The 13,451-nt window shown below is 34.9% G+C and overlaps 1 protein-coding gene and 1 pseudogene across 2 annotated transcripts in view; one reads left to right on the plus strand and one right to left on the minus strand.

Moving 5' to 3' along the window:
• Positions 1-13,451, minus strand: part of LOC125871845 (chromatin modification-related protein EAF1 B-like) — a 286,021-nt gene that overhangs the window by 230,425 nt on the left and 42,145 nt on the right. The gene's annotated exons all lie outside the window — the stretch shown is intronic.
• On the plus strand, positions 5,433-13,030 carry LOC125869640 (uncharacterized; annotated as a pseudogene).

Here is a 13,451-nt window from a genome sequence, read left to right on the forward strand (position 1 = left end):
GAGGTATAAAGCTCGACTAGTAGCTCAAGGATATAAATAAGAATATGGATTGGACTATGAGGAGACTTTTGTTCTTGTTGCAAAGATGACGACAATTTGTGTGTTACTCACTATAGCATCCATCAAACGGTGGAAACTTCATCAAATGATGTGAAAAATGCATTTTTGCATGGTGAACTACATGAGGTTATATACATGAAGCCTCCCCCAGGGTACAACCAAGCTCAACGAGATATGGTTTGTCGTCTTCGTAAATCTCTTTTTGGTCTCAAGCAAGCACCACATGCATAGTTTGAGAAGTTTCGATCTACCATCATAAATGCTGGAATTTCTCAATTTGTTTCCGATTATTCATTATTCATCCGGCACTCCAATACTGGTATGACAAATTTACTATTGCATGTGGATGATATAATTATAACCGACAATAATAAGAATGGAATTGTACTGCTCAAGAATCTTCTTAATGCAACTTTCAAAATGAATGACTTTGGCAGGTTAACATATTTTTTGGGGTTGGAGGTTGAATATTTGCAGGATGGTATCATGCTAAGCCAAAGAAAGTATGGAGAGGATCTTGTCACGCAAGCATGTCTAAGGGATCAGAAGGTAGCTCACAAACCTATGGAGATCAATGTGAGGTACAAAAATGATGATGGTGACACTCTTGCAGAGCCAAGATTGTACATGAAGCTCATTGGTTGTCTAATTTATTAGACAATAACAAGACCTGACATCTCTTGTCCGGTTCATGTCTTGAGCCAATTTGTTACAAATCCTTGCCAGCATCATTTTTCTGCCCTCCTCAGAATCAATCGCAATGTTCAGAGTACAATTAATCGAGGTCTTTTCATTCATTCAACATCATCGCTAAATCTTGAAGGGTATGCAGATTGGGAAGGATGTCCAAACTCTTGGAAGTCTACGATAGGATGGTGTATGTTAATCGGATAATCACTTGTCTAATGGAAGTGCAAGAAGCAGCCAAAAATTTCAAAATCATCAACGGAGGGAGAATATAGATCAATGTTAGCTACTTGCTCTGAAATTGTGTGGATACGTCGATGATGGTAGAACATCATATCTCTGTTGATGGCTCCACTACATTACATGTTGACAATACTAGTGAAATACAAATAGCAGCAAATCTGGTCCACCATGAGAACACAAAGAACATTGAAGTGGACTGCCATTACATTCGAGAACTTGTTATTGATCAAGTCATTAGTCTTCGACATATCACGTCGCATGATCAATTGGTAGACTTATTTACAAAAGTGATGACATGGAGTAGACACCAATTCTAATTATCCAAATTAATGCTTCGTGATATGTAGCATCAATTTGAGAGGGGATGTTGACCATATTAGATATGATTCCAAATCATATCTGATACGATTCCAAATCATATCTGATACGATTCCAAATCATATCGGATACGATTCCAAATCATATCTGATACGATTGCAAATCATATCTGATACGATTGCAAATCATATCTGATACGATTCCAAATCATATCTATTATGATTCCAAATATTTGATATGATTATTAAAGATCCAAAACAATTCTAATTTAACTAAGCACAATCATACCATTGACATTGTGCAAGATATGATATGAAATTGTGCTAGAATTATGCTTGTACCTTTGTATATAACTAGTGGATAGTTAATCAATTGTAAAGGATAAAAAACAGAATAGTTTTGAACTCTTTTGGGTCTCTGATTTTTCAGTTGTTATCAAATACTACTCCCAGAACATGCAATAATGCTCATACCGTAAAGATGTCCCCCTTTAGGGGAAAACTATAAATTTGATACTTTGAGTCTATGCTAAATAATACTTCTTTAAAACTAAACTGAACAGAACTTAAATGACTTGACTATGCTTTTCTGAAAATCTTATTTTGACTCTCTGTTCTACATAATCTTTTATCAATGCATTGAACTTACTTTAAAGATTGATTAGAAATCCTTTCTATAAAACTGATTATGCTTTCTTTAAACTAGCCTTGTTTTCTTCATGAAGATAATGCATAAGAACTGATATATCAAGGCTTTCATAAAATTCATAATTAAATATGGTTAAAGGGGTGAAATAAGCATGATCAATGATTAAGAATCATCCAATCAATTAACATACTGAAATAGACACAACAAAATCAATAATTCATGATAAGAAAGTAAGTAGAACACTCGAATGTAGTAAGCCTTGGGTTTGAAACCCTAGTTGAACCTTGCTAACTGAAATTTAGATGCAGGGAGTGAGGAAGGGCTCATTATCTCACTATGATAGCCTTACATACCTTAAATCACTCTAATCGAAACTCTAAGTTCGAAGAGGATCCCTACAAGTCTCTTCTTGAACTTTAGGCTAAGTTCTTGCTTTCGCTAGATATGAGAGAAAGATTTGATGTAGAATCTTATTAAGAATTTGTTATTAGAGATTGAAATTTTTAGAACTAATTTAGATACGTGAGAGTAACATTCTTTGGTATTAAAGATGCATGAGATTAGAGAATTTGAGAGAAAATAAGCCCCAGGTCGTGCAAGATGAATTTTATAATGACCCACTTTCTTAACTTAATAAATAGAAAATTTTGAAATCTAGACTCTCAAAAATTTGTTTGGTCCATGCGGTACGCACACCCGGTCCACTGGTAAAATGGCCTAGCGTGGTGCACCCACGCTACAAGGGACGCGGAGCGCACGATCAATTTGACATCTTTCTAGTAAAATCAGATAACGTTTTACTCAAGAGTCGGGTTGACCATCGGTTAGTGACGTTGGAAATAATTATTGTAGACCATTAATTCGGTAGGTTACGGGTCACCTAAATTGTACTATCTGAGAGGTATGGTCGTTTGAAGTTGACCCTTGTAGGAACTCATGTGAAAACATAGCTGATAGAAATTTTTTGAACTTGGCTTGGTGTTTGAGGTTCCTTACGACCCTAAACCATATATGATATACTTACTACACTTTGTAAAGGACCTTAATATATATGGACAACTTAGAATTCATTGGGTTCGGACCTATACACATACAAAGGATAATTCGAATCTTTGCTTAGAAGTTGTTGGATGTTACATAGATTGTCCCGCATTTTTTTGGGTACTCAAAGAATTGTGACAGAAAGATGGAAAACACTTCAATTCTTGGCCAAAAGCAAATGAAAAGTCCTCTGACATTTCTTGAAGTGACACATGTCCCTCTACTTTTAATGCTCCGAGTACGTGTCTTCCTGTGATTGGTTAAAAACCATGGCCGACCATCCAGGCAATGCTGACGTTTCTTTTCCAAAATCTCTATATGTTCTTCCATTCTCAATTTACTTCCTTCACACCTTCTCGAACTTTCTTGTCATTCTTCCGACTTTCAAGTTTTACCTGAGTTTAATCAAATATTACCACCTTCTTAACTATTCTTTGACTTGATTTATCTAGATTCTACGACATAATTACAACTTAATAGGGGATGGTGGGGGGGAAAAAGTTGACATAAGCAATTTGAAGGCACAAACCACAATTGAGGACGAGGATCATTGTTGGAGAATGAAGATGTTGGGTGAATCATTTTACAAATGACCCATGAATTTTTACAAATGATCCGATTTAGATTTTTATCCAAAAATATTAACCCCCTTAAGTTTTAAACTAAAAATCATTTTAGTTCTACATAAATGGAAATATTTATTCATGTGGACTGTTACTTGATATCTTTTTAAAAAAAAAATACATTTTGAGAGTGCACACTACATACAATCATCTATTAAATGATGTGTGTTTTAATACATATATGGTTATAGTTTAGGTAGAAAAAAAGAACAACTGATAATGGAAGTGTGACTTTGACCATTTAACTTTATTTTTTTAAAATGTTTACTTTCACTTGTCGAATTTAAAAATCAAGAGATAATTTATCAATTGGTTCTTGATAAATTGGACCTTCACCAACAAGATTAACAAAAGTTCATGCAATCAGCCAACTTAAATATTAAGATTTGTTCCCTCTAGTCCATATTAAGTGAACTGTCATAAGTTTTTTTTTTATAGTTCAAAATAAGTGAATTTTTCAAAGTACAAGATATTTGTTAATTGGATTTTGTTTCTTCATATTTATCCTTTCTCTTAATGATCTTGTTAACTACTTTACATTTTTAGGAGAATAGTTTAGGAATAATAATAATTAAAAATAGCCTTTAATATTTGTCTTTAATATTTTTCTTTAAGAGGAGTGTTATCTCCCAACAATTCACTTAATATAGACTAGAGGAAGTACCATTCATTTCCCCAATATATTTGTCAAAATATTGAATTAATTATATTCAAAGTATAATATATTAAATTTAGGGAAAAGGTACAAGTTCCCCCCTCCCCCAAACTATGACTGAAATCCGAGAGACACATCTTAACTAAACTAAGATCCTATTGCCCTCGTGAACCCATTTTTTTTTGTAAATTTGTACACCTTTTTGGCTTACATGGAGTCCAAATATCTCCCACATGCCTCAATTACGTGTAGTCACGGAGTGTGCCACGTAAGATAAAAGGTGTACCAAATTACAAAAAAAAAGAGTTGGTGGGGGGGGGGGGTAATAGGACCTTAGTTTAGTTAAGGTGTGTCTTTGAGATTTCGGTCATAGTCTAGGGGGTACTTATGCCATATCCCAGTAAAATTACTCTTTTATTTATTTCTCGTTAAGGAATGTGACAGGTGTGTACCAACTCTGACCTGAAGAGTATAAAAGTTCTTAAATACTAAATAAAAAATACTTAATACTGCCTTTGCATTTCACAAGGTTTTAGGGTTTTGATTTCCCTTTTTCCTTTGCTTTTGAATTTTCAATTTTTCGTCTTCATCTAGGATTACCAGGAGACCGAGTTTATTCAAATTCCTTAATCTCCTCAGGTATATACCTAAATTCAATCAGAGCTTCCCATGTTAATTGATATAAACCTCCTCACTATATATGATACTGATTTATACTATGTTTTTTTTCTTAAAGTAGGTAGATATACTCATTTGTGTGACAAGCATTTTTATTGTGCTTTTTACTCTATGTTATTTCATGTCCTCCTTGATTATTTCGATGATATAAGAGTCATATCCATCACCCTTCGTGTCCACCGTTCCAGGACGGCGCTAATCACCCAACTCGAAAAGGGCTACTTCAGAAAAAGCTGCCTACTTGTGGTAGAATGAATACTACCTAGTGTGGAGCCGTCGAGGCTCTCCCACATTAATAGCTAGCTATTACATTGTGAAAGATTGGATATTTAGAGTCCCCAAAAATTTGTATAAGAAAGTTATTGTCTATATATATGGTCTTTGGAAATGGATAACTTTTATGGACTTCTGACGTTTCTTTATTTTTCTATGGTTTGAAACTTCCATTGGTATCAACAGAGTTAGGGATTTCAAGCTAAATGACTGCCAATGAGGAGGTTGGGGAGAGTCGAGCACATGTTGTATATAATGGGAGTGCTTTTAGAATCAATGAAATTGGGCTTCAACTTTATCCAGTTTCTGAGTATGACTCCGGCGAAGGCTCACCATATGCTCCTGTAGATTGGCCAAATGCTGGTGATAAGTGGGGCTGGCAGGCAGGGAAAAGAGTTACAAGTTCAGGCACCTTTAGAGATAGATATTTGTATCTTCCGAAGCATTTTAAGGCTCCAAAAGGTGGAAAGAAAAATGCTTTTCAAAGTAAGATTTTAGTTAAAAAGTATCTCCAGTCTGAGTATCCTGACATAGATATAAACCAATTTTTTGCCTCATTTAGTTGGATGATTCCTTTGAAGCAGTAGCCAAACTCAAAAGGTTAGCTTCGACAGGGATCTTTGGTATATAGCATGTAGATATTTATTCGGTTTTTTGCATCAACTAAAAAAAACACTTACCACATCTTTTTATTGATCTGATGCCAAATTTGTTTTTCTTTTTAATTAGATATTGATTTTGACTCAGATATGAAAGAGAGGACTACATCTTTAGGGAAAGAATTGCAATTTTTACTATCTGATTCTCCTATAAGAGCCATTACTTGTAAGGTTGGAAACAAATATAGCAGTTTAATAACAGAAAATCCTTTTCCAGCCATGCTATGTGACATCTGTTGCAGTGAGCCTGGATTTTGCTGAGACTGTTGAGGTATCCTTTGCTGCAAAACTATCAGTTTGGACTATGATGGGTATAATTACATTCGATATGATGCAACAATAGATGGCTACATATGTGGACATGTTTCCCATCTAGACTGTGCTCTACGAGTTTACATGGCTGAGACTGTTGGAGGAAGCATCAATTTGGATGCACAATATTTATGTTGATATTGTGATTCAAGGATGGATTTGGTTCCACATGCTCTGAAGCTTTTAAACACCTGCACATTTGTTGCTTCTCGTGCTGACATCGAAAAGCTTTTGAATGTTGGCATTTGTATTTTGTGTGGCTCACAAAAAAGAAGTGGAAAAGAGTTGTTGCATCGTATTGAATCAATCAAAGCAAAGGTATAACAAATTGTTGAATTGTACTTTTTTCCTTATGATGCTAGCTTTTTTCCATTTGAGGTTTACAATTACCACAATGGTCAATTTGATAATCATAAATATCAGCTTACGAAAGGAGTTTGCATTCAAGATGCATTCAAAATTGAAAGTTCTGTGGATAGCACTGGTAACTTCTCTGCCCTCTCATCATCTTGTTTGTGTTGATCTGTTACTTTGACTTGAATATATGCATCTAAGCAAGACATTTCAGTATATGCAAATGTGGTTCTCTTTCTATAAATATTGTTTATTTCAGGATAGAAATATATACATTTTTTTATTTTTTCAAGTCAACTACCCTACATTTTAGACGATTAGATAAAAAAACATATTATATAAGGAGTAAAGAGATAAAAGACACAATTGATACAAAGATTTTTATAATTTTTTGAATCACCAATGTGGTGCCTAATCTTATCCCCTTGGTTTCCTTAGAGCTGGAATGTTTCTCATTAGACAAATAGCCTATTGTGAACTCCTTGACATGAAAGATTGCCGTTCACTTGTTGGTAACATCCTCTACTCGTATAGTTTTCTAATCTCTCCTTTTCTTTTCTTTTCTTTTCACTAGTTAACTATATTAAATACAATGTTTAAACAAGATGAAATAGTGACTAGGATAAGCGTGTGCTAACTTGTTTCCATCTTTTGAAAAGTCATTCTTCCATGATGCAAATCAATCTTCCTTGATTCTGATAGGGTGTGCTTTCCTTCTAGTAGGTTGCTGACTCGTCTTGATTTCATTTTTACGCAAGTCAATCTCCTCTATCCCGGTACAATCATTTATCAATCTTTCTTAATTCTAGTAGTGTGTGACTTCTTTCCGTGTTTAGATTTATGCTTTGTTTCCACAGATTTTGGATGTATCTCTTTTTTTTTCCTGCACAGATCATTTAGGATTATTGTCATCATTACGACATAAAGTTAATAGAGATAACAGTACATGTTATTTGGTTCTACCTTTAGCTATAGTACTTAGATTTACTGGAGCGTATCTGTTAGGCTGATATATCTAGATATTTTTGTTATTGTGCTTGTGATTCTTCTTACTGGGCTTGGAGTGCAACCATATTTTCTAAGGGGGGAAATGCAAGTTTAAATTGATTAATGGTGAGCTTAGTCAATTGACTTGGTTGTTGAGTAAAAGATGATTAGATATTATTTGAACAATTAAATTTAGTGGTAAAACTATAATGATATTCAAATTTACATTTGATTGATTATTTTATATTTCAACGACACATAGTTTATATGTGAATAAGTGACGTTGGCTAGCTAGAGATACTTTACGACTAATAGTTTTATATAATGTATCTTCAAGAAATTGTTCCTTCCTTTTTGGTAAAATGATAAATTTTCTGTATATAAGGAAAGCTGAAATCAATTCTCAGCATGCATAAAAACTTTTCAGTAAGATTTTTGGACTGCCGATAAAGGAAGATCAATAGAAGATGCAGAGTGATTATGGAACAAGAAAACTAATTTAAGCACCCTGATACTACAATACAAAAAGCTTCCATGTGTAAAGTCCAATATCCATATCGATTCCAAACTTGTTCAAGGTTCCTCCTTAGAGAAATAACTATGTTGTAGGCAAAACTCTTCTTCCTGAATTAGGATTTTAGTGTCCAAGTTGTATAAGTGATCCAGCAGCTTCAAAATATCATCAGGAGCAAATTGCCTATTGAAGCTTCTATCTCTATTAAGTTGTAAAAGAAAAAATAACGATGGATATGTAATGTCTCATTTCTTTTGATTTTGTTTTTAATTTTGAAATAAGCATTTTGCCTTTCCACATAGCGTTTTCATGCTTATTTTGTGTTTCGAGAATGGCTGGTGACTGGTGAGGTCCCTGATGCGATCGGGTGTGTTTTTGGTAATTTGATCCCTCTTGAGCAGAGAGTTCTTGATAGGGTTGACTTTGGTCAACATTTTGAGTTCTGAGCATCAGATGGGAATATTGTCAGTTTCATCGCTTCCGAACCATTGAGTTTGAGCTAGTAGAGTGGTTGGTAAGGTTTTTGAGGCCTTAGGTTGAGAGTTACACGTTTAGGAGAGAAGTTGATCTTTAGGACTAAAGAAATGTCCAAGAGGGTATTTTTGTGTAAATGATCTTTCTTTGGAAATCCAAAGATTTCATTGAGTCCGGAATGTCGAGTTTAGTGGGGTAGCATATTTGATTTATTTTTATCTGGTCTCGAATAAATCTTAAGGGTCTGTTTGGAGATTTTACTAAGTTGGATATTATATTGTGTTACCCGTCTAGGGGTTTGATTATATTGTGTTGCCTGTGTGGGGGATTGATTTTATTGTGTTGCTTGTGGGGGCTTGTATGTGTTGCTTAACCTATGTTGAGGCCTTAATTGTTGTTCTATTTGCTTTGAGAGCATGTGATTCATGAGTTGCATATGAGAGAAACTTGTAATGCTATTTGACCTATTATTCCCGAGTGAGGGGATGAGTTGGAAACATTATAATGCTTTGAGTAAACAAAATGCTTTCGAAATGGAATTCACTTATTTCAAATGAACTATTTCTCACTATTTTTCATATGAGGGTGTATATCATGATTCAACTGAGTTTTGAGAAATTTAGACTATTGATACATGTTGAGTTGATTATTGCCTCCATGTTATAAATGTATTGTGATGCATCCATCCTCATTCATCATATCATGTTCTTGGGAAATTGAGAAAAATACGGAGATTCTTTTATAGAAAGAAAATGAGACACCGTTTTATATCCTTGACCACGCTAAGGTGGCATGTTGATGAGATATTGAGATTGTGATTTGGTGTATGAACTGTGAGTCCCCCATGGGTCCTTGTCTGGAAGCCTTAGCTCGACAGGGTGTATATGACAGGTTGTGCGAAAACCTTGATTCAACCGTACCACCACATCATTGTATCATTGCATTGCATTAATCATTTGAGTTGCTTGACTTGTGTGTGTTATGGGAATTGTTGTGACCTTATGCGTTTACTTTACTCGCGCCGTTCTTTATAAATTGGCGGCACTAATGCCAGAGTGGGACTTTTTTGTATGCAGGTGGAGGCGCTCCTTAGTTAATTTATAAGCTGATTAATTCCTTTTGTTCAGTTGGCCAAGCCTACTGACTACTTGTGGTTGTTCTCACCACTACTTCTGAATCATTTTTTATGCAGATTCTTGTTAGGGTACTCCTCGCAGTGGCTGATCATTTCTAGCTTTGGAGATCCTTTCGGAGTGGTGGTGAGATCCAATTTTTGCTTCACAATTAGTTCCATCAGATATTTTCAGTCTTTATTTATTATCGGAGACTTATGATGTGTTTCATACTCTAAAGTTTTATTAGAAGCTCTATATACTTATGCTACCTGGTTTTGGGATATTCTTTGTTGTTCTTTTTTGTGTCGTTTGTGGCCTGACCACCCTTTGGGAGTTTCGTATGTGTGTTATTTTTGGATTACACACTTTTTTTGGGGTGGGGGGTGGGGGGTTGGAGTGTGTGCCATCATAACCTTGAATTTTGGATCGTAACGAAAGGCCTCTCAATCTGACAGGGGGACATATATTAAGATACTCGAACAATCTTATCTCCAATTCCACCTGTCATTATTCCTTGAGAAGAGCATATCTTGTATTGTTTATTTAAAGTAGAATAAATACCAAAACTCCATTCGACTATAGAATTTCTTTTAATTCTCATATCCAACTATATCTCACTTTCATTAGGATGCAAATAGCGTCAATAAAATATGAAATATTAAATATTGAATAATTGCAGGTAGAGGTGTTCACTGGTCGGTTTGGATTGTTTATTGGTAAAAATCAAAATCACACCAAATTAATCGATTTTAAAATGATCAAAACCAAACCAAATAAAAAATAATATACATTTATCGGTTTAGTTGTTCTCGATTTGGTTCGGTTATTTAGTTATTGACCATACAAAATAAAATAAAATAAACAATTCATTCAAAACGTGATAAAGGTGACAACAATCCATTCAAAACCAAAAATAGTTAGAATGACTGACATTATAGAAATTTAAATCATTGAATTCACTAAGAATAAAGTTTTAAAATTCACTATTTTTGCCTAGTCTAGAAGGAAAGGACAGTGACATTTTCAATCCCACAAAAAATTGTTATAGACACTAAACCCTAAGCATTTTTTTAGAATTGTGTAAACTGATCTAAGTCAGTTTAGACCCGTAAAATATTACTAAAAACGTTTAAAGATAATGGTGTAAGGAAAAGACCAAAATCCCCCTCTTTAATTCGGATGTACTTTCCTTAATCGGACAGGCTGAACTCAAACAGGCATATCTCCGTCATCCGGACTCGGAACTTAGCAAACTCAGTGGCGTTGGAAAGAGGACTCAGAGACCTTTCATTTAATACCTTATGTGCCACCTAGCTCATTATGTACCGAAAGTTATGGTCATTTGAAGGCTCAAATTAGTTCTTTCCAATTTAGTTCTTTCTAAAAATAGCTCTTTCTAAGATCGAGGTGTTACAATATCTCCCCCTTGAGAACATTCGTCCTCGAATGAGATCACTCTAAGTAGAACCAAGGGTGGAAACATCTAACACCTAGGTCAAACACCAATATGCAATTTAACACAACATACCATATCAACTTAAAGAGTGTTTTACAAAAAGTCATTACCTTGGTCTGGAATTTCACTGGAAGAGAAGAGATGTGGGTATATATTCTTCATATCCTCCTCAGCCTCCCAAGTAGCTTCTTCAACAAACTGATTCTTCCATAGGACCTTGACTGATGCAACCTCCTTGGTTCTCAACTTGCGAACCTGAAGATCAAGTATTTCAACGGGTATCTCCTCATAAGATAGGTTTTCCTTAATACCAATATTTTCAGTACGTATAATAAGTGAAGTATCGCCCATATACTTCTTCAACATTGAAATGTGAAACACCGGATGGACTGCTGCTAACTCTAACGGTAGCTCCAACTCATAGGATACATTACCAATCCTCTTGGATATCTTGTAACGACTAATATACCGGGGACTAAGCTTCTCCTTCTTATCACATATCCTAACACCCGACTGACACCTTCAAGTAAACTCAAGCATCCACCTCAAACTCCAAGTCTCTTCTCCTAACATCAATATAAGATTTCTGACGACTTTGTGCTGTTTTCAACCTTTCTTGAATAATCTTGACTTTCTCCATAACTTGATGAACCAAGTCCGGTCCTATCAACTCAACTTCACCAACCTCAAACCAACTAATAGGAGATCTACATCTTCTCTCATAGAGTGCCTCATAAGGAGCCATCTGGATTCTAGAGTGATAACTGTTGTTGTAAGCAAACTCAATGAGAGGTAAGTGATCATCCCAATTACCCTTGAAATTGATAACACAAGCCCTCAACATATCCTCTGTAGCCTCAACATAATAATTAATAATAATTCTAAGATTATGTCGTGATAAAAAAATTATACGCTAATTTAATCCTAGATATCTCACCTTATCTTGCGTGCCAAAATAAATTGATAGAAGGAGTTTTATACTTGGATTATGGTTCATATTTCCTTCTTTTTGGTAAACTACCTGATTATTCTCATCTAAAAGTTTTTGGTTGTTTGTGTTTTGTCCATTTACCTAGACATGAACATCATAAATTATCTGCTAAAGCTGTGAGGTGCGTTTTCCTAGGTTATAATGATGTTCAAAAGGGATATCTTTATTATGATTCTTCTAGACGACAGTTGTGGGTTTCCAGACATGTAATTTTCTTTGAGCATCTGTTTGCTTACCTTAGTACCTCTTCAACAAAATCAGACTATGTTTCCTTTCCGTACAAGTTTGAGAATCAGCAGGTACAAATTCTACATCTCCTAATGAAGACCCTAATGGCATTATTGATGATCCTGGTCAATCAGATGCATTTCCTACGGATTATTTAGGTAATAGTACTGTGTCACATAATTCATTGAATACCTCTTTCACTGACTCATTTGATAACAATGATTATTCTGATGGTGAACCTATACCAAGTGACCAGATAAATTCTTCCATTTCTTCTCTTCGTCACTCTGAATGTAAAACATCTACCCTAGATCGATATGGATACTCTCCAGGTAGATACAGTCGATGGTATGCCTTACTTGCTACTTTGAATTCTATTTTTGTTCCAACTACTTACCAACATGCATCAAATCTTGACTGCTGGAAAAATCAATGAAAGAGGAACTTTCTGCTTTAGAAGAAAATCATACATGGGATTTGATATATAAACCGGCTGAGGATTTTGTTATTGGGAGCAAATGGATTTATTCTGTTAAAATGAAGTCTGATGGCACATTGGAGAGGTACAAAGCTCGACTAGTAGCTCAACGATATAAACAAGAATATGGATTGGACTATGAGGAGACTTTTGCTCTTGTTGCAAAGATGATGACAATTCGTGTGTTACTCACTATAACATCCATCAAACGGTGGAAACTTCATCAAATTATGTGAAAAATGCATTTTTACATGGTGAACTACATGAGGTTATAAAAATGAAGCCTTCCCCAGGGTAAAACAAAGCTCAATGTAATATGGTTTGTCATCTTCGTAAATCTCTTTTTGGTCTCAAGCAAGCACCACGTGCATGGTTTGAAAAGTTTCGATCTACCATCATAAATGTCAATGTGTTTCTGATTATTCATTATTCATTCGGCACTCCAATACTGGTATGACAATTTTACTATTGCATGTGGATGATATAATTATAATCGGCAATGATGAGAATGGGATTGTACAGCTCAAGAATCTTCTTAATGCAACTTTCAATATGAAGGACCTTGGCAGGTTAACATATTTTTTGGGGTTGGAGGTTGAATATTTGCAGGATGGTATCTTGCTAAGCCAAAGGAAGTATGCAGATGATATTGTCACA

The sequence above is a fragment of the Solanum stenotomum genome, chromosome 7, assembly GCF_019186545.1.
Source record: "Solanum stenotomum isolate F172 chromosome 7, ASM1918654v1, whole genome shotgun sequence".
Lineage (NCBI taxonomy): Eukaryota > Viridiplantae > Streptophyta > Magnoliopsida > Solanales > Solanaceae > Solanum > Solanum stenotomum.